The sequence below is a fragment of the Camelus ferus genome, chromosome X (assembly GCF_009834535.1).
Source record: "Camelus ferus isolate YT-003-E chromosome X, BCGSAC_Cfer_1.0, whole genome shotgun sequence".
NCBI lineage: Eukaryota > Metazoa > Chordata > Mammalia > Artiodactyla > Camelidae > Camelus > Camelus ferus.
Genome location: NC_045732.1, coordinates 43,299,422 through 43,320,475, shown reverse-complemented (window position 1 = coordinate 43,320,475; position 21,054 = coordinate 43,299,422). Strand labels below are relative to the sequence as shown.

At 34.9% G+C, this 21,054-nt stretch overlaps 1 non-coding gene across 1 annotated transcript; it reads left to right on the top strand.

The window, feature by feature from the left end:
* The first annotated feature begins 1,200 nt into the window (after window positions 1-1,200).
* Window positions 1,201-1,273, top strand: TRNAA-CGC. Its single transcript has one exon. It is a non-coding gene; the product is annotated as a tRNA-Ala (tRNA).
* Window positions 1,274-21,054: the final 19,781 nt, after the last annotated feature.

Genomic DNA, 21,054 nt, shown 5'->3' with positions numbered 1-21,054 from the left:
AGACTGGTGGCTGCCTGATAACCTTTTTTTTTTTTTCTCCTCAAATTTGCTATATTCTTTTTGGGTGTTTTTTTAATCTTTTTTTTTTTTTTAATAAGGGTACTGAGGATTGAACCCAGGACCTTGTGGATGCTAAGCATATATACTCTACCACTGAGCTATACCCTCCCACCTATATTCTCTTTGTTTTATAAAGATAACATGTAATACTCAGAAGTGGTTTTTTTTTAAGTTTGTATTCTGAAATAATTTTAGATTTACAAAAGTGTTGCAAGGACAGTAGAGAGAGTTCTCATACCTGTTATCCAGCTCCCTCTAATGTTAACATCTTGAATAACCATGGCACATTTATTAAAGAATTATTGCTAAGAAAAATTACATGGGCACAGTACTAGGAACTGGAGACTTTATTTGGATTTTACTGGTTTTTCCACAAATGTATTTTTTTCTGTTTTAGGATCCAAGTAAGGCTATTCTACTTGTTATCTCTTTCTGTGTAACAAATCACCACCATTTTAGTGGCTAACAAAATCATGCACTCATTATCTCCCAGTTTTTGTGGGTGAGGAATCCAGGCTGGCTTGGCTGGGTCCCCTACTCCAGTGACTCTCACAAGGGTGCAGTCGGAAGGTGCCGGGCAGGGCTGAGGACTCATCTGAAAGTGGGACTGGGGAAGAATCTGCTCTGCACTCACGTGGTTGGGGGCAGACTTCAGTTCTCTGCAGCCTGTTGAACTGAGGACCCCAGTTCCTTGCAGGCTGTCAGCTGGAGGTGCCTTCAGTCCTGGCCATGTGTGCCTTTCCTTCCATGAGGCAGCTCACAGCACACATAGTTTTCTTCCTCAAAGCCAGCAATAGAGAGCGTCTGCTAGCAAAACAGAAGTTATAATCTCTTGTAATCTAATCATGGAGATGGCCTCTCCTCACCATTGAGGCTTTCTGTTGGTTAGAATCAAGTTACTCAAGGCAGAGAATTACATAAGACCATGAATATCACTAGGCAGGGACCATGGGGGGATATCTTTAGAAGCTTCCTACCACATTGGGTTGAGTTGTCATATCTCCTTGGACTCCTCTGACACTTTCTCAGTCTGTCCATTGAAAAGGCCTAGGCACTGTGCTATTCCAGAAGCAACAAGCACGTCTAGTACACAGGATCTTGGTTTCTAAATGCCATTCTCCAGTAAAAGGAACCAAGGGGGAGGGTATAGCTCAAGTGGTAGAGGACATGCTTCGCATGCATGAGGTCCTGGGTTCAATCCCCAGTACCTCCTCTACAAATAAATAAATGAGCCTAATTACCTCTCCCCCAACAACAACAATTAAAAAAAAAAGGAAAGGTCCAATAAAAGGAGCCAGAGATCCTTGGAGAAATGGCTGGTTTTAAGGCCGGGGAAGGGAAACAAGATGACCCTGGAGCATTGTATGATGCTGGAAAGTGATGAAGTATCTAAAATAAAATAAATAAATTTAAAAAGATAGGAGCATGTCATAAAGATACAGAAGCCAACCTGAAAGAAATCCCAACGGCCAAAGCTAGAACAATTTGAGCAACAACAAAATAATGATAGTATTGTATTATAGTCTAAAAACTAAATATCTATGATTCCATACTTACATAAATCAGTGATATGATTTGATAAATAAATAAATGATGGAGACGGGACAAATCTTCCTTGCATAAGAATTCCAAATAGTAAGGAAACTGAGGCCCATCTGGGGAAAAAAAAGAATTCTAAATAATAAATATTGAAGGAATGAGGGAAATAGAAAATTACCACTAGAATACCAGAGTAATAATTTCTGCAGACTGGATCCTCTCAATGCTAAAATTAGTGGACCAAACTTTAAGGTGAGCATACAATGAGCCTGGATTCTGTCTACTTTGTGCCTCAGTCAGTTTCAGGACCCCCTTGGAGGGAAGTGGAGCCTAGACAAGAGAAAAGCAATATAGCTGAGCTAGGTGGGAGAGATCAGATCTGGGGACTTGAGTCTAGCAGGCGTGGTACTGGAGAAAAAAAAAAGGAGCTTTGTAGAGGCTGACTTCCAGAAATCACCATAGGTGTTGCTTTAGGTCTTTGGCCAAATACTAGGCTGTGCAAGCTTAGAGGCAGACACTGCGAGGCCAAGCAGAGATCAGCCTTGGGCTTATATGAGCTGAATGGATGCTTGCAGAGTTCTAGCAGACATAGGTATTTTGACCAGCCTGAATGCGGAACTTTCACCCAGTATCCCCCTGAGAAATAGACACCCCAGAGAGATCATACCTTAAGAGCAGACCGCTTGAGCCCTAGAGTAAGGGTTACTATAGATGGTCTCCAAAATACCCTAAAAACATGCCTCAGAAGGATCAAGCTGAATTGTGGGATTTAGAATGTATGTAGATATAATACACGTAACAATAACACAAAGGACAGGATTTGGGAAGTGAAGCTATACTTTTTGCAAGGTTTTTCCATCTAATGTGATATGGTACAATATTGACTTTAAGTTGCATGTGATACACTAAGGATGCATTTTGTAATCACCAGCGCAACCTCTGAAGAAAACGATGAAAACAGTTACAGCTGAAAAGCCAAAATAAGAATAATAATAGAATATTAAAATATATTTGGTTAACTCAAAAGAGGGTGGGAAAGGAGGAACAGGACCAAAACCCAGAAGGAACAAATAGAAAACAGGTAACAACTGAAAGAACTTAATCTGACCATGTCAATAGTTCCATAGTACGTAAATGGACTAAAAACTCCCATTAAAGGCAAAGCTTTTAAGAAGGGATTGTATAGCTCAAGTGGTAGAATGCATCCTTAGCATGCATGAGGTCCTAGGTTCAATCTCCAGTACCTCCTCCAAAAATAAATAAACAAATAAACCCAATTACCCCCCCAAAAAAAGTAAAAAAAAAAAAAAAAGCTTTTAAAGGCAAGAATTTTAAGACCAGAAAAAAAAAAAAATAATACAGGACCCAACCAGAGCTAGGATTAGGGTAAGGCAAGTGAGGCACTTGCTTTGGGTGCGAAATTTAAAGGCATGACAAAAACGCAGGAATTGGGATGAATAATATTTTAATGTGATTTTGAAAACAAAACAAAAGTAAAACAATCCATGATGCACAAAATATCAACATTTTACATCATGACAGGTTTCTACCCTGCATTTGCACTATGCTGAGAATCATGCAAGTTGTGGGGAAGCTGGCAGGCTCAATGACATAAAAAAAAACAAGTCTCTTACTTGCAATTTCTTTTTTTTTTTTTTAACTTGCAATTTCTTTCGAAGGTCATTGTTCCATCCTGAGGGAAGTCGACAAGTTTTTTCCATTGTTTATAGCTGCAGCGTACAGTATTTCATGGTAAAAAGAAAAGTTTCATTTTCTTATAAATACATGCTTGTGTGTTTTTTTTTAAATATTAAGAGCACTTAGTTAATAAGAATTTTATTCATTAATATATTTGACTTTTCACAAGTGAAATCTGATCAAATATCAAACATTTTCTAAACAACCTATTTTTTATCAGGAAAACAAAATTTACTAAGAAATGTTTATACTTTATTCATTTAAAACAGTGATAAATAGTTCACTATTATTAAGTTATTTTATTAAAAATTATTTTCACCAAATGTGTCTGGAAGTCTGGTACCAAGTTTTCTGCTGTTTGTAATGATTGATTTTTGTATTTTTGATACAATTGTTTTGCACACCTATTTTATTGTTAAATATTATACTTTATATGAATCTTAATATAAATTAAATACATATTATGTGTATTTACTCTAATTAAATATTGTATTAGTGAAAAATAAATATATTTTAATCTTCTACTTAAAAATTTCTAGACAAATATGGCATCTAAAAAGCCAAGTGGTGCAATGTTCAAGAAAAAATAAAATATGTGCAGAAATTAATCAAAATTATAGGGAGCAGTTACAGTTTTTGCTATAAAAACTCAATATTCCAGCTACTAAAAATGATAAGGTTTCTTTCTTTAATTTTAATTTTTCCATGTTTATTGAGATATAATTGGCATATAACACCGTGTAAGTTTAAGGCATACAACATGATTATTTGATATGCATATATATTGTGAAATGATTTGTGAATTCAACTAACAGGTGGGATATTCTTATATCTGCTCTAAAAACTACTTTAAAAACATGTACAGATACCCTATAGGCACCAAGATCAAATACAGTTATGGCATTTTTCTCAATATATATATATAATATGAAATGACAAAATACACTATTCTGAAATGAGAATCATCTTGGTGAAAGTAGACTATACATTTGTATGCAACTTATCTGTGTAGGGTGATATTTTGAACCTAATAGGAAAAGTTAATGAAGTTCTTCAATAGTGGGGAGGGTATAGCTCAAGTGGTAGAGTGCATGCTTAGCATGCACAGAGTCCTGGGTTCAATCCCCAGTGCCTCCTCTAAAACAATAAGTGAATCTACTTACCTCCCCCCAAAAATTAAAAAGAATAAATAATACAATAATAAGTTAAAAATTTTTTTTAAAAAGCTCTACAGTAAAAATACCATGACTATATAAAAAGCTGCATGCTTAATAGAAGACCCATTCCTCTGCTTACAACAAATAAGAGAATGTAATTTTGATAGAATGTAATTTTGAAATTTTGCTGAATGTACAACTTTAGCACAAGATATGAATATACTTATCAAATTTTAAAATAAATTAAAAAGGATAGTACAGAAATTGGAGATGTATGATATGAATCACTGCTTGAGAGTTTCACTTATTATGGGAAAAGTGCATATCAAATAGAAATTAAAGAGAATATAGATACTTCAATTTCACACTTAAAATGGCAGTGGTATAAAAAATGAAAGTGCCTTCAGATTTTGGATTTTTAACCAGAGATAAGTTATTTTCTCGCAATCTATCTGATTTTCAAAAAGTATAGCCATTGACTTAGCTCTTACATATTCTGATTTAAGTCCTACAGAAATTTATCTGAAATTGTTTTAAGCAGCATGCACCATCAATAATTTGTAATATAAATGCAGCATTCTGTTTGGATCTTCTAAAACTGATTGACCAGTTTTGCTTAGTGCAATTCTTATCCAAATCTGGAAATGGCCTTGAGAATAATTTAATAGTAGCAATCAGTGGAGTCCTACAAATGAAGTTTCTGTAAGCTGGGGTTAATTAAAAAGTTATTTTGGATTGTCACTTGGTAAAGAGAAGTTGTCAAACATGGCAATTCTCTCAACTAAAAACAAGATAAGCCAAGAAGTACATTTTGAAAATATTATTGGTGAGTCTGTGTCTCTTAAAGCAAAGAAAGCAAAATTATACAATTGACCTTTGAACGACACAGGGGTTAATCTGTCTATAATTCATAGTTGCCCCTCTGTATCCACAGTTCCTCTGCATTTGCAGATTCAACCAACCATGAACCATATAGTACTGTAGTATTTACTATTGAAAAATATTCACATAAAAGTGGACCCGCACAGTTCAAACCTGCCTTGTTCAAGGACCAACTGCCATATATTCTATTTTTAGTATAAATAAAATATTTTAACTTAAAAGGTTGTGAGTTTTAACACATCTACTTCTCAATTTGTCAATGTTTTTCAACAATTTTAATGTTCTGGAACAAATTTAACCATTAAAATTTTTAACCATTAAAATTATATTAATTTGTAAATCAACTATACTTCAATTAAAAAACAAACAATTTAAAAATTAAAAAATATGTAGGGGAACACAGTTTTCCTTCTGCCTCAGACTCCAATATGGCTTGGCATGGCAGTAGACCCAACTATATGCCATCTATAGGAGAAACACGTTAGATAAAAGGACACATAGTTTGAAAGTTAAAGCGTAGAAAAATGTATAACATGCAAACACTACACTCAGGAAAGCTGGAATGGCTATATTCATAACAGATAAAATACACTTTAAGACATGAGTATCACCAGAAATAAAGGGAGACATTTTATAATGGTAAAAGAGTGAATTCATAAGGAAGCTATGATGTCATAAATGTGCAAGACACCTAATAACAGAATTTCAAAATACATGACACAAATCCAACAGCAACAAAGTGAGAAATACACAAATCTACAATCATGATTGGAGATTTTAACACCCCTGGTTTAGTAGTGGATAGAATTACAAGATTAACAAAACAATAATGAGATTTTGACTTCCAACTAAGATAGAGTAATGGGGGCCAAATTTACCTTCCTGCCTGAAATAAATACAAATCTAGGCCAAATATATGAAACAACAAATCTTAATACATTGGACATCAGGCAATGAAGGAAAGTGATTCCTGAGAGATGAGAAATAAACAAGGTGAGCCTTATGACTGCCCAGTTTACTGCTAGGAGATGGAGAGGGCCAACTTTGGCAAAACCTATAAGAAATCTGCCTGTGTTGAGGAGACAGAGCTGAGAGCCTGGTGAAAACCAAGGCAGTTAGAGTTAACTGGGCAGAGTATCATTGTGTAGAGGGATTCACAGAGAGATGACTCCAGAGACCTTCAGAGGGTTTCCATTGGTATTCAGTTGAGTGAGTGTTAATCAGCACAGGCTTGTGAGGAAATTACCCAAGGCCAGGGAAAAATACATGAAAAGATTAAAGGGAACAATACCTGGAATTCACACAGGGCAGGAAATAATGCCTTTTACCAAAAGCCACAGAGGAAAACCTCATAATTCATTAATCAGTGGGTAGAGTACTAAGAAGGATGTTGCCTTAGTAGTGGGGAAAATTAACCCTTGTTTCAACACTGTTCTGGTCCTGTCTAACAAAGCTTAACAGCAGTACCTGAAAGTAACAAAGTGTTTCCAAATAACTTAATCACATCACCATACAAAATTCAAGAATAGTTAGAGGAATACAGAAATATCCAGTACCCAACAAGGTAAGAGTTACAATGTCCGGCATCCAAAAAAAAAAAAAATTACCAGGTATGCAAAGAAGCAGGAAAATAAATGCACAATGAAGAGAAAATTCAGTTAATAGAAACAGACCCAGAAATGACACAGGTGAGAGAATTACTATACAAAGACATTAAAATAGTTATTGGGAAAAGTTATTGTGACTCAATTCCATATGTTCAAGAAGCTAGAGGAAAGATTAGATGTGTTAAGTAGAAACATGGAGCATATATAAATGACCCAAATTGAACTTCTAGAATTGAAAACAACATCTGTTTATAAAGTACACTGGATGGGATTGATGGCAGATTAGACATTCTAAAAGAAGAGACTAGTGAATTTGAAGATGTAATGATAGGAACTATCCAAAATGAAACACAGAGGGGAAAAAAAGACTTTAACATTATTATTTATGATAACCAAAAATTGGAAACAATCCAAATGTCCATCAATTGATGAATGTAGAAATAAAAGTGGTATAGCTATGTAACGGAACACTGTTCAGCAATAAAAAAAGAATGGCGTACTGATAGATGCTACAACATAAACCTTGAAAATATGCCAAGTAAGTGAAGCTAGTTATAAAAGACCACATGTTGTGTGATTCCATTTACATGATGTGTCCAAAATAGGCAAGCCTATAGAAATAGAAAGTAGATTAATGGTTGCCTAGAGTTGAACGGAAATGGGGATTGACTGCTAATGGGTACAGAGTTTCTTTTGGGGATGATAAAAATATCCTAAAATTGTGGTGATGGTTCTACAACTCTGAATAAATTAAAAAAGAAATTGAATCATACACTTTATGTATTAAAAAAAGATTTTTTTATTGAAGTACAATCAATTACAATGTGTCAGTCTCTGGTGTACAGCACAATGTCCCAGTAATGCATATACAAAAATATATTTGATTTCATATTTTTTACATTAAAAGTTATTACAACACATTGAACATAGTTTTCTGTGCTATACAAAAGAAACTTTTTTAAATCCATTTTTATATGTGGTGGCTAAATTTGTAAATCTCAGACTCTCAGATTTATCCCCTCCCATCCCCTTTCCCTGGTAACCATAAGATTGTTTACTAAGTCTGTTTCTGTTTTGTAGATGAGTTCGTAGTGTCCTTTTTTTTTTTTTTTTTGATTCCACATATGCGTGATATCATATGGTATTTTTCTATGTCTTTCTGGCTTCCTTCACTTAGAATGACAGTCTCTAGGTCCATCCATGTTGCTGCAAATGGCATTGTTTTATTCTTGTTATAGCAGAATAGTATTCCATCGTATAAATATACCACAACTTCTTTATGCAGTCATCTGTTGATGGACATTTAGGTTGGTTCTCTTTCTTGGTTATTGTATATAGTGCTGCTATGAACATTGGGGTGCATTTATATTTTTGCATTAGAGTTCCCTCTGGATATAAACCCAGAAGTGGGATTGCTGGATCATATGGTAAGTCTGTTTTTGAGGAATCTCCATACTGTTTTCCATAATGGCTGCATTGAACTATATTCCCACCAGCAGTGTAGGAGGGTTCCCTTTTCTCCATACCCTCTCCAGCATTTATCGTTCAGGGACTTTTAAATGATGGCCATTCTGATTGGTGTGAGGTGATACCTCATTGTTGTTTTGATTTGCATTTCTCTGATAATTAGTGATATTGAGCATTTTTTCATATGTCTATTGGCCATTTGTATGTCTTCACTGGAGAAATGTTTGTTTAGGTCTTCTGCCCATTTTTGGACTGGGTTGGCTTAAAGACTTAAATATAAGACAAAACACAATAAATCTCCTAGAAGAAAACATAGGCAAAACATTCTCTAACATAAATCTTAGCAATGTTCTCCTAGAGCAGTCTACACAGGCAATGGAAATAAGAACAAAAATAAACAAATGAGACCTAATTAAACTCATAAGCTTTTGCAGAGCAAAGGAAACTATAAGCAAAACAAAATGACAACCTACAGAATGGGAGAAAATATTTCCAAATGATGCAATTGATAAAGGCTTAATTTCCAGAATATATAAACAGCTCATACAACTTAGTAACAAAAAACAAACATCCCAATCCAAGAATCATACACTTTAAATAGGTGAATTGTATGGGATGTGAAGTACATCTCAATAATGCGTTAGAAAAAGAAAAACTGAAAAATGAAAACAAAAATTTTAAAGATTATAGCATTTAGTTCTGCTGACAAAGAATTCAAAATTAAAGCTATCTAAATATGGAAGGAAAAAAGAAAAATATTGAAGGAGTTCATCACCAGCAGACCTGCAATAAAAGAAATGTTAAAAGAAGGGCTTCATGCAGAAGGAAAAATGATAGCAGATGGAAACCTAGATCTAGACAAAAGAATGATGAGCACCAGAATTTATAACTACATGGGTAAACATAAAGTCTTTTTTCTTATTATTTAAACATCTTTAAAAAGGCAACATACCGTTTGAAGAGAGAAAGAGAGGACACTGTACTGTGAGGTTTATAACGCATTTAGAAGTAAAATGTATGGCCAGAAATAACGCAAGTATTGGGAAGGGGGAAATGGAAATATACCATTGTAAGTTTCTTACACTATACATGAAATAGTACACTATCATTGGACAGTAGACTGTAAAAAAAGTTAAAGATGAATAATAAGTTAAAAATAAGTTAAACCTAGGGGGAGGGTATAGCTCATGTGGTAGAGCGCATGCTTAGCATGCAGGAGGTCCTGGGTTCAATCCCCAGAACCTCCTCTGAAAATAAAGAAATAAAACCTAATTACTTTACCCTACCCAACAAACAACTGAACAAGCAAAAAGTAGGTTAAACCCTAAAACAACTACTAAAATAACTTCTAAATAACTACTAAAATAAGACTAAAATAAGAGTTATAATAAATCAAAGGAGATAAAATGGTATCATAGAAAGTACTCAATAAATCCAAAAGAGGACCAAAAAAGAGAAAAGGGGGAAACAGAACAGATAGGACGATTAGAAAACAAATAGTAAGATGGTAGATTTAAACCCAACTATGTCAAAAATCTAATAACAAATTCAAAATAAATGAAGCAGAAACTGATAGGATTGCCAGAAGTAGACAAATCCATGAGTAAAGTCAGAGATCTCAGTGCCCCTCTCTCAGTAATTGATAGAACAATCAGACAGAAAATCAAGTAAACAGAAAATCAGTAATGATGTAAGAGACTGGACCAGAACTATGAACCAACTTGACCCAACTGACATTTATAGAAGATTCCACTCAGCAAATGCAGAATACACATTCTTTTCAGGTGCATATAGAATATTTACCAAGATAGACCATATTATGGACCATAAAACAAGTTTTAAGAATTTTAAAAGGATTCAAGTCATACTACGTTCTCTGACCAAAATGGATTTAAATTAGAAACCAATAAGAAAAGTAGATCTGCAAAACCCCCAAATATTTGGAAACTAAATAATACATTTCTAAATAACCCATGAGTCAAAGAAGAAATCAAAAGAGAAGTTATAAAGTGAATTTTAAGGGGAAATTTTTAAATGAACTGAATAAATGAAAACATAATATATCAGAATGTATGCAATACAGCTAAATAATACTTAAGAGGGAAACTTATTTTATAAAAAAATACCTATATTAAAGAAGAAAGGTCTAAAATCAGTTACCCCAGCTTTCACCTTAAGGAACTAGAAAAAAAGAGAAAAATTAGCAAATAAATAACTAAATAAAGACAAGAGTGGAAGTCAATGACATAAAAGATAGAAAAACAATGAAGAAAATTAATGAAATGTTACTGAGAAGATCAGTAAAATTGATAAACTTCTAGCCAGATTGATCAGGAAAGAAAGAGAGAAGATATGAATGGCCAGTATCAGGAGTGAGAAAGGTGACATCACCAGAAGTTCTACGTATATTGAAAGGATGATAGGGAATATTTGTATAGCAACATTCATAGCAGCATTATTCAAAATAGCTAAAAGGTGGGAACAACCCAAGTGTTCATCAACAGATGAATGAATAAACAAAATGTGATATATAGATATGATGGATTATTATTCAACCATAGAAAAGAATGAAATTCTGACACATGCTGGAACATGGACAAACCTTGAGGACACTAAGTAAAATAAGCCAGACATAAAAGGACAAATATTGTATGATTCTATTTTTTTGAGGTATCTAGAAGAGGCAAGTTCCTGGAGACAGAAAGTAGAATAGAGGTTACCAGGGCTTGGGGGTTGGGGGAGGGTGGGGAGTTATTGCTTAATAGGCACAAAGTTTCTGTTTGGGATGATGAAAAAGTTCTGGAAATACACAGTGGTGATGGTTACATAATGTTGTGTATATATTTAGTGCTACTGAATTGTACACTTAAAATGGTTAAAATGGTAACTTTTATGTTATGCATATTTGACCACAATTTTAAAAAGAGAATAATAGAATATTATGAACATATTTATGTCAATAATTCTGGAAAAAATTTCCTTGAATGACACAAAATACCAGTTCCCACTCAGGAAGAAATAGATAACTTAAGTAACCCTGTATGTATTAAATAAATTGAATCTGTAATAAAATGTCTTCACACAAGGGAAATTCCAGGCCCAGAAGGCTTCCTTGGGGAGTTCTACCAAATACTTAAGAAATAATAACAATTCTACACAAACTCTCCCAGAAGATTAAAAGGAGGTGATATTTCCCAACTCATTCTATGATACTAGCATTACTCTGATACTAAATCAAAGAATGTTATGTAAGAAAACAAATATGGAACTATTTTTCACAAACAGTGATGCAAAAGTTTTCAACAACATTTTAGTAAATCTAATCCAACTATATATACAAAAAGATAATTCATCAAAACAAAATTGAATTTACTCCATGGAAGAAAAAACATGTGATTACCACAAAGATGCAGAAAAAACATTTGACAAAGTCCACCATCCAGTCCTGATTTAAAGAAGCTCTCAGAAAATGAGAAATAAAATATAACATCTCCTCAACATGATAAAGAGCATTTATAAAAAAACTTACAGTAACATCAAACTTAATAGTGAAAACTGGAATGCGTTTCCCCCTAAGATCAGGAACAAAGCAAGGATGTTTACTCTCATAACTTCAATTCAACATTGTAACTGGTTCTAGCCAGTGCAATAAGGCAGGAAATAAATAAAAGGCATGAAGATTGGAAAGGAAGAAATGAAGCTGTCATTATTCAGAGGTGACATGATCATCTGTGTAGAAAATCATATGGAATCTACAAAAAAAGCTACTAGAACTAATAAGTGACTTTAGCAAGATTGTAGAATACAAGATCAATATACTGCATTTAATTGTATTTCTATATACTAGCAATGGCCCATAGAAAATTGAAATTTTAAAATACCATTCATAATAGTGTCAAAAAATGGAAGTACATGTGCAAGACCTGTATGCTAAGTACAAAACTTTGCTGAGAAAAATTAAAAATCTAAATAAATGGAGAGATACACATGTTCACGGATCAGAAGGCAGTATTATTATTTTTTTGGAGAGGGGAGGTAATTAGGTTTATTTTTTTATTTTTTTTATTGGAGGTGCTGGGGATTGAACCCAGGACCTTGTGTATACTAAGCATGCGCTCTACCACTGAGCTAGACCTTCCCCCCTCAGTATTATTAAGATATCAGTTCTCCTAAGATTGCTATATAGATTTAGTACAATCCCTGCAGGATTTTTTTCTTCCTTTTGTGTGTGTGTGTGTGTGTGTGTGTGTGTGTGTGTGTGTGTGTGTAGCATTGACAAGTAGATTCTAAAACTCATATGGAAGTGCAGAGAACCAAAACATCTTTAAAAAGCAAGAACAAATTTGGATGACTTGCACTTTCTGACTTCAAGACTTCTTATAAAGCTATGATAATTAAGACATTGTGGTGTTGGTATCAAGACAGCCATATTGGGGGAGGGCAGCTGGGGGAATTGGATGAAGGTGGTCAAAAGGTACAAACTTCCAGTTATAAGATAAATAAGTACTAGGGATGTAACCTACAACATGATGACTATAGTTAACACTGCTGTATGATATATTTGAATGTTGTTAAAAGAGTAGATTAAGAGTTCTCATCACAGGGTAAAAATAATTTCTTTTGTATCTACATGAGAGGATGGATGTTAACTAGACTTCTTGTGATAATAACTTCACAATATAGGTAAGTCAAATCATTATGCTGTACACCTTAAACTTATATAGTGGTGTATATCAGTTATATCTCAATAAAACTAGGGGGGAAAAGCCAAATATGTCAATGAAAGAGAATAGAAACTCCAGAAATAGGCCCACACATATATAGTCAATTGATTTTTGAAAAAGGTGCAAAGGCAGTGCAGGATGAATAATCTTTTCAACAAATGATGTTGGAGCAATTGGATATCCAAATGCCAAAAAGGAAAAATCAGAAGAGTGATTTTTCCATGGTGGAGGGGATTTACTGGGAAGGGGTAGGAGGGAACATTCTGGGGGTGATGTATATTTTGATAGGGGTGTGGGCTACTTGAGTATATTCATCATTTATCAGGATGCTACGAATTTTGATTTGTGAATTTTACCATATGTAAATTTTATCTTTAAAATGCCTGGAAACAAATATGGAACACTAGTAAGTAGATTCGCTTTTGCAGAGGTATGGGCTGACAATTCTGGGATTCTGAAACAAGGTTTTCTGAAAATCGCTTTTGTGTAATCCAGGCTTGAGGAAATAAGTAAATATATTAGGAATAATGAGAGCCAGGTTACTTACTAAAGGAGTTACTAATAAAGAAGGAAGTTACAAATATGGACGGAGGAAGACAAGAAGCACCCTGAAGTGTTGAACTGAAATTTGAGGTATCAAGATGATTTCATGGTTTTAGATAAGACAGAGAAAGAGAACTGTGTGTGTGTGTGTGTGTGTGTGTGTGTGTGTGTGTGTGTGTGTGTGTGTGTGTGTGTATTTCCCATTTGTTTACTGAGAGATCCTAGAATCAGCTATCCCTTTAGCAATGAGCAATAGCCCACTTAGGGTACACATTTGGTTCATTTTCCACTTTTTACTTTTTATTTTGAAATAATTTCAGATTTATAGACAAGTTGCAAAGTAATTCCTATATCCCCTTCATTCAGATGCCCCAATGTTAACATTTTGCCACTTTGTTGGTGGCGCGATATCACGTACACATACACACTGTATGCGGAGAGAGCTGATGGCTACTCTATTTATTGATTCTCGTAAAAGGGTTTATCTAGGACATGCATGGTGCCTCAAATATCATCTAAGTTATAACAATGTTAATAATTTTAAGCTATTTAGGTTCCCAGGCTCCAGGTTCCCAGGCTCCTGCAGGAAGCACAGGATGTTACATGATCAAGGACAGATTGTTTTAAAGTTCGTCACAAAACTTCATTAAGTAGGCCATCTCTTATCCAGCTGGCTGTGCTTGTATTAGGTTGTCCTCCTCTGAGGATCTTACCCGTCATTGGCTATCCAGCCGTCCATACTGGATACATTAAATAGGCCATCTCTTATCCAGCAAACTGTGTGACATTTCTCACAGCTTGTTTATCAGTTCAGCCCATGGCTTATTCTCTAGAGCCTTCAGGCGGGGGCCTACACACTTTTCTTTATTATTCTCTCTTTCTTTCTCTCTCTCTCCCCCTCTGTTGTTTCTTCCCTCTCAGTGTGTGTGTGTGTGTATTTGTATCAGGGGCCCCCAACACCATCCCCAGCTTTGGTGATTCAGTAGAAGGATTCACAGATTTCAACATATAGTTGTACTCATGGCTAAGATTTTTTACAATGAAAGGATAGATACATGATGGGATCGATAAAAAAAAAAAAAACGCTAGTGGAATCTAAAGAAATCCTTGCGCAGCCTTCCTTATGCTCTCTACCTCCCTTGAGCAAAGGGAAAAGGCACATGGGCCAAAGTCCAGAGGAAACCAGGCACAAGCTTCCAAGAGTCTTCTCCCAGTGGAGTCACAGAGGACACATATAATTCCTCCAACAATGAGTTGATATAATACATGTGATGTGTTGTCTTTCAGTGAAGCTCATTACAGACTCAAGTGCCCAAGGTTTTCACTGGGCGCAGGTGCCACCCTCTACCTTGCATGTTCCAAAATTCCAGACTCCCTGAGGGAATACAGGTGCTCAGCATAAATCACACTGCTTTGTACAAACAGTTTGGCACAGTGAACTAGTCTTATTATGTAGAAAGGTTTTATATCAGTGTAGGGAATTATTTACCAGTTACGTTTCCACATGCCAGTCAAAGGTCAGCCATGCAATCAGGTCTTTCTCAGGCCTACTGTATTAACTACTTCCTGTACAAAGACATAGAAGAGAAAGACATTCCCTCATACAACCACAGCATCATTATCAAAATCAGGAAATTAATCCTGATACAATCCAATTATCTATTTTACAGAAGTTATTCAAAGTATTCCAATTGCCACACTGATGTCTTTTATAGTAGAATAAATATCATTTTTTGTGGTACAGGATTCAATCTAGGATCACATGTTGCTTTTAGTCTCATTAAATCTAGATCACTTCCTCAGTTTTCCTTTTTTTTTTAATTGAAGTATAATCAGTTACAGTGTGTCAATTTCTGGTAAACAGCACAATGTCCCAGTCATGCGTATATGTACATATATTCATTTTCGTATTCCTTTTCATCAAAGGTTATTACAAGATATTGACTAGAGTTCCCTGTGCTATACAGAAGAAATTTGTTTTTTAAATCTATTTTTATATATAGTGGCTAGCATTTGCAAATCTCAAACTCCCAAATGTATCCCTTCCCACCCTCTTTCCCCTGGTAACCATAAAATTGTTTATTATGTCTGTGAGTCTGTCTCTGTTTTGTAGATGAGCTCATTAGTGTCCTCCTTTTTTCTTTTTTTATAGTCCACATATGAGTGATATCATATGGAATTTTTCTTTCTCTTTCTGGCTTACTTCACTTAGAATGATGATCTTTAGGTCTCTCTCTCTTCTTTAATGACCTTGACGTTTTTGAAGAGTACAAACCTGTTATTTTATTTTTTTTTGGTAGGGAGGTAGGTAATCAGGTTTGTTTGTTTGTTTGTTTTCAATGGAGGTACTGGGGATTAAATCAAGGACCTCTTGCATGCTAGGAACGCACTCTACCATTGAGCTATACCCTCTTCCCCAAACCTGTTATTTTGTAGAATGTCCCTCAGTTGGGATTTCTCTGTTATTTTCTCAGGATTAGATTCAGGTTATGAATTTTTGGCAGAAATACTACAGAAATGATGGAGTGTCTTTCTTGATGCATCACAGCAGGAGTCATGAAATATCAGTTTGTCCCCATATTGGTGATGTTAATATTGTCCACTTGATTAAGGTGGTGTCCAAGTTTTGCCACTGCGAAGTTACCCTTTTCCCTATTATAATCAACAGGTAATTCATGGGGGAGATCCTTTGATACTATGTAAATATAGTGTTCCCCATCACAGTTTTACCCACTATTTTGAGCATCCATTCTTGCCTGAAAGAAGTATTACAGTGGTAGTTGCCAAATAGTGATTTTTCTAATTCCATCATTTCTTCTACATTTATTAGTTGGTGTTCCTTTGTAAGGAAGAGTTTTCCCTTCCTCCGTTTATTTATTTAGATCAGTTTGGAGTCATGGATTCTTTTTAAATTCAAATTTATTCAGTGGATGGTAAAACAAGATGCTCTAGGCTCATCTTGTATATTTCCTGCCCCAGCCCTGGAATCAGCCATTTCAACAAGGAGCCCTGGTTCCTGTTAGTGGAAAGTGGTAGCTAGACAAGAGAAACCGATTAGAGGCACACAAAATGGAAAAGAAGAAATAAAGATATCTCTATTTTCAGATGATATGATTTTGTACCTGGCAAACCTTAGGGAATCAATGATAAAACTAATTTTAACAATAAAAGTATTCAGCAAAGTGGAAGGATATAAAACTAACATAGATAAATCAATGGCCTTCATATATACAAATAACTCGTTAGAGAAAACCTCATTTACAATGGCAAAAAGAGATAATATACCATAAGAAGGAACCTAACAAGAAATGTGAAAAAAAAAACCATGCCAGGGAAACTTTAAAATGCATTTGTCAAAACCTGTCGATCATTACAGCATACCAAAAAAAAAAAAAAAAGCCTCTTAATGTATGAAAAATTTTTAAAAATCAACCAGGACATTAGGGAATCCCAGCATGGAATGGAGACTGTGACAACATAATCTAACTGTATTACAAATGTATGACATAACATCACTGGAGAGGATGAGGAGAAGATATGCTGACCTAAGTAACCTTGGAAAATGGTATTTTGACTGGAAACTCCAAAGCTAAAGACAAAAGGAACCATAGAAAAGCACTTAACTTTGGTAAAGTTATTTCCCACAGGGTTAACAGGTTAACAATACTTTTTAAAAAAAAAATTTTACACACACACACACACACACACACACACACACATATATATGTATTTGTTTTTGCTTTTTGTTCTGGGTGGGGGAGGTAATTAGGTTTATTTATTTAATTAGTTTTAGAGGAGGTACTGAGGATTGAACCCAGGACCTTGTGCATGCTAAGCATGTGCTCTTTTACTGAGCTATACCCTCCCCCCTTACAGGTTAACAATTCTGATATTACTATACATGTATACTGCAACTGAACAATTAAATAAGTGGGTGGTGGATGGTTGGAGCCAGGTTTCTCACTGTTGGAGTGGAAGACTACAGATAAACAAGAAGAGAAAGTTAGAATGAACCCTATGGTACTGGAATATCAGTATGAATTCATGTATATCTTAAAATATAGAGAGATTAATAGATACAGAAATAATTATATATATGTGTGTAACATGGGTTAGCATGCATACATTGATTTCCTAGCTCCTAGGATCATAAACATGGTCAAAAGACAACTGACAGACTAGGAGAAAATATATGCAATACATATTTCAGTATAGTGTTAATAGCCCCAGTATACAAAGAACTCTTGAAAATTAAGGGGAAAAATCCAAAAAGCCACTAGAAAAAAATGGGCAAAAGATGTGAACAGACAATTCACAGATTTAAAAATGATATTAAAATGGCCTTAACTATACGAACAGCATAATTTCACTGCAAAAGACAAATGTAATCTACAGTGACAGAAATCCAATCAGTGGTTGCTTGAGATGGAGTTGGGGGTTGAGATCAGGCACATAGGGACCTTTTGGGGGTGATGGAAATGTTTTGTATGTTGATTGTGGTGGTAGTTACAAGATTGTATACATTTGTCAAAACTCATTGAATTGCCCCTTAAAATAGACGTATAATAGGTATATATGTACACACACACACACACACACACACACACACATATAAAGAGAGAAGGACAGAGAGAGAAAATAGCTCAATATAGCTCATTAAATTAAAAAGGAAAAATAGAGCCGCCGCTGAAAACATTTTCCCACAGCAGGGAAATCATTTACTCTCATGAAAATGAGGGGGCTGGGGAGGATTATAGCTCAGTGATACAGCACATGCTTAGTATGTGCAAGGTCCTGGGTTCAATCCCCAATACCTCCATTAAAAAAATAATAAACCTAATTACTTCCTCCTCCCAAAAATTAAAAAAAAATGAAATAAAAAAAATTTTAAAAGAAAATGAAAGGAAAAAAAAACCCACAATGAGATACCATTTCTTTCCTCTGAGATTGGAGAAAATTTGAAAATACAACAACACAGGCTACTGGCTAGGCTGTGTGGAAACAGACACTCAAACACCAGGATAGTGGGAATGAAACTGGATAAGCCCTTTTGGGAGGAAATTGGAATACCTACTAAAACTAGATACTCACTTTTTGATGCAGCAATCCCAGTTCTATGAATTTACCCTGAAGATACACCTCAGACAATTAAAAAAAATACATTTATGTACAAGGTTATTCTTTTTGGCATTGTTTATAATTGCAAAGTATTGAGAACCACCTACATGGTCAAGCATAGGAGAGTGGTTAAATTATGATGCATTTACAAAATGGGATACTAGGTACCTGCGACAGAAAATGAGAGAGAAGATATTATATTAGTAAATGAAAAATACAAAGTGCAAAAGAGTAGTTACAGTATGCTACCCTTCATGGAGGATAAATAAAACAATATACATGTATGTGTCAGGGTGGGAAAAATTGCTTGCTACCCTTCTAGGTTCTTTGCTGGTTTAATAAATTGACATAAGACAGATTAACAGGAGAAAAACTAATTTCATATGTACAGGATACCCATAAAAATATGAGACCCAGAGGAGGTTGGGCAATTGAAGCTTATATGCTATCATGAGCTAAGGAATGGGATTGAGGCTTCAAAGAGGAGGGCAATTCACAGGATGACAAGAAGAGCAGATGTTTGCCCTGCCATGCAGGTAAGTCTCTCAGATAAAAAATTATCTCTGGTAATAGCTCTCTTTCTGGGACAGACCACCTATCTAAATTCTTTTAAGCAGTTACAGGAGAGGTAAAGGTTTTTTTTGAATGTGCTGGGTCTTCAGCTTAAAATAAGCCACATACCAAAGTGGCACATGTTAGGGTGGCATTTCTGCTCCCCTTCATATGTGCTCATTTGTGTGGAAAGAAAGAAAGTATAAACCAGAAATTAAGTAGATTAGTTACCTCGACAAGGGGGTGAGGGGAGGGCAAAATGGAATGCAATCAGAAACAAAGGAACCTAACCATATTTCAAATGAATTACACAGCCTTATGGTTGGGAGTTGGGAAGAGGAAGAACTAACCCAAGAAATTAAAAAAAAATTTTTTTATTGAAGTGTATTAGTTTACAATGTTACATCAATTTCTGGTGTACAGCATTATGTTTTAGTCATACAATACATACATATATTCCTTTTCATATTCTTTTCCATTATACGTTACTATAAGATATTGAATATAGTTCTCTGTGCTGTATGGTAGAAACTTGTTTACCAAGTAATTTTGAACACAGTATTTTGACTACCATCAGATTAAAGATGCAAGGAACTGCATCAAATATTTAAGCTTTGGTAGGCCTGATAAACATGATAATTTGACTACAGACCACCATGAACCTTAAGACCAAAGAAACTGTAAGAAAGTATGAAACTAGTTGGTAGACTTGTTTTTCACAGTCTTATGGGTTAGCAATTCTGGAGTTAATGTGTATTATGAGATTAGACAATTAAGTAAATTTATTGTGGATAATGGGCACTAGGTTTCTTTCTGTTGCTGAAGAGGTTTACAAATATGGAAAGTAAGAAAACTAGAATGAATCTTGTGTTGTTGGGTTGAAATGGAGGGTATTAGTAATGAATTTATGTTTTTAAAGTATATATACCTATAGAAAAATACACAAGTATAGTACTGTGTGTATACATGGATTAAAATACATATATGTATTTCCTAGCTCTGTACACTGAAAGGTACTGGAAACAATTACACTCTAGTACCAATGAACACTTTCTCAACTGGGGTTAAAAAAGAATAATTTGAGTCTGAAGCATCTTGTAATGCCAGAAAGCAAGGAAATGCTTAAAAAAAATGATGGGGGCATGTCAAAGGGACACAAAAGTCAGCTTGAAGGAGCTCCCACTGACCAAATCTAGGACAATTTGAGCGTCAAGAGAAATAATGGTAGTGACTAATAATTCACTGAATAAGAACAGTTTGTTACAAATACATACATGGGGAAGAGAAATCTCTTCCTCACAGTAGAACAGCAATTAACAAATATCAAAGGAATGTTGGTGTTCGAAAATCATCAGTGGATGCTGAAGTCAATGGTTCAAAAATTTTACAAATATATATATAGAGAGAGAGAATGATACAGCAAAGGTGGCAAAATGTAAACAATTGATGAATGTACCATAGGGTACAGGGAATTTCCTTGTGCCATTCTTCTTTTTCTGTGCATTTAAATGGCATCAAAATTAACACCCCCACCAAAAAAAAAAGGAAAAAAATAGGGAATATCCTATTACTGATACGTTGTCGCTAAACATGCCTTCTAATTTTTTTCTAAAACTACTGCTTGGGTGGCAGGGTTTGCACAGGTGGCTAGAAAGCACAAGTGAGGCTTATAGTGCATTTTAATACTGTATTTGAATGTTTCCTGGT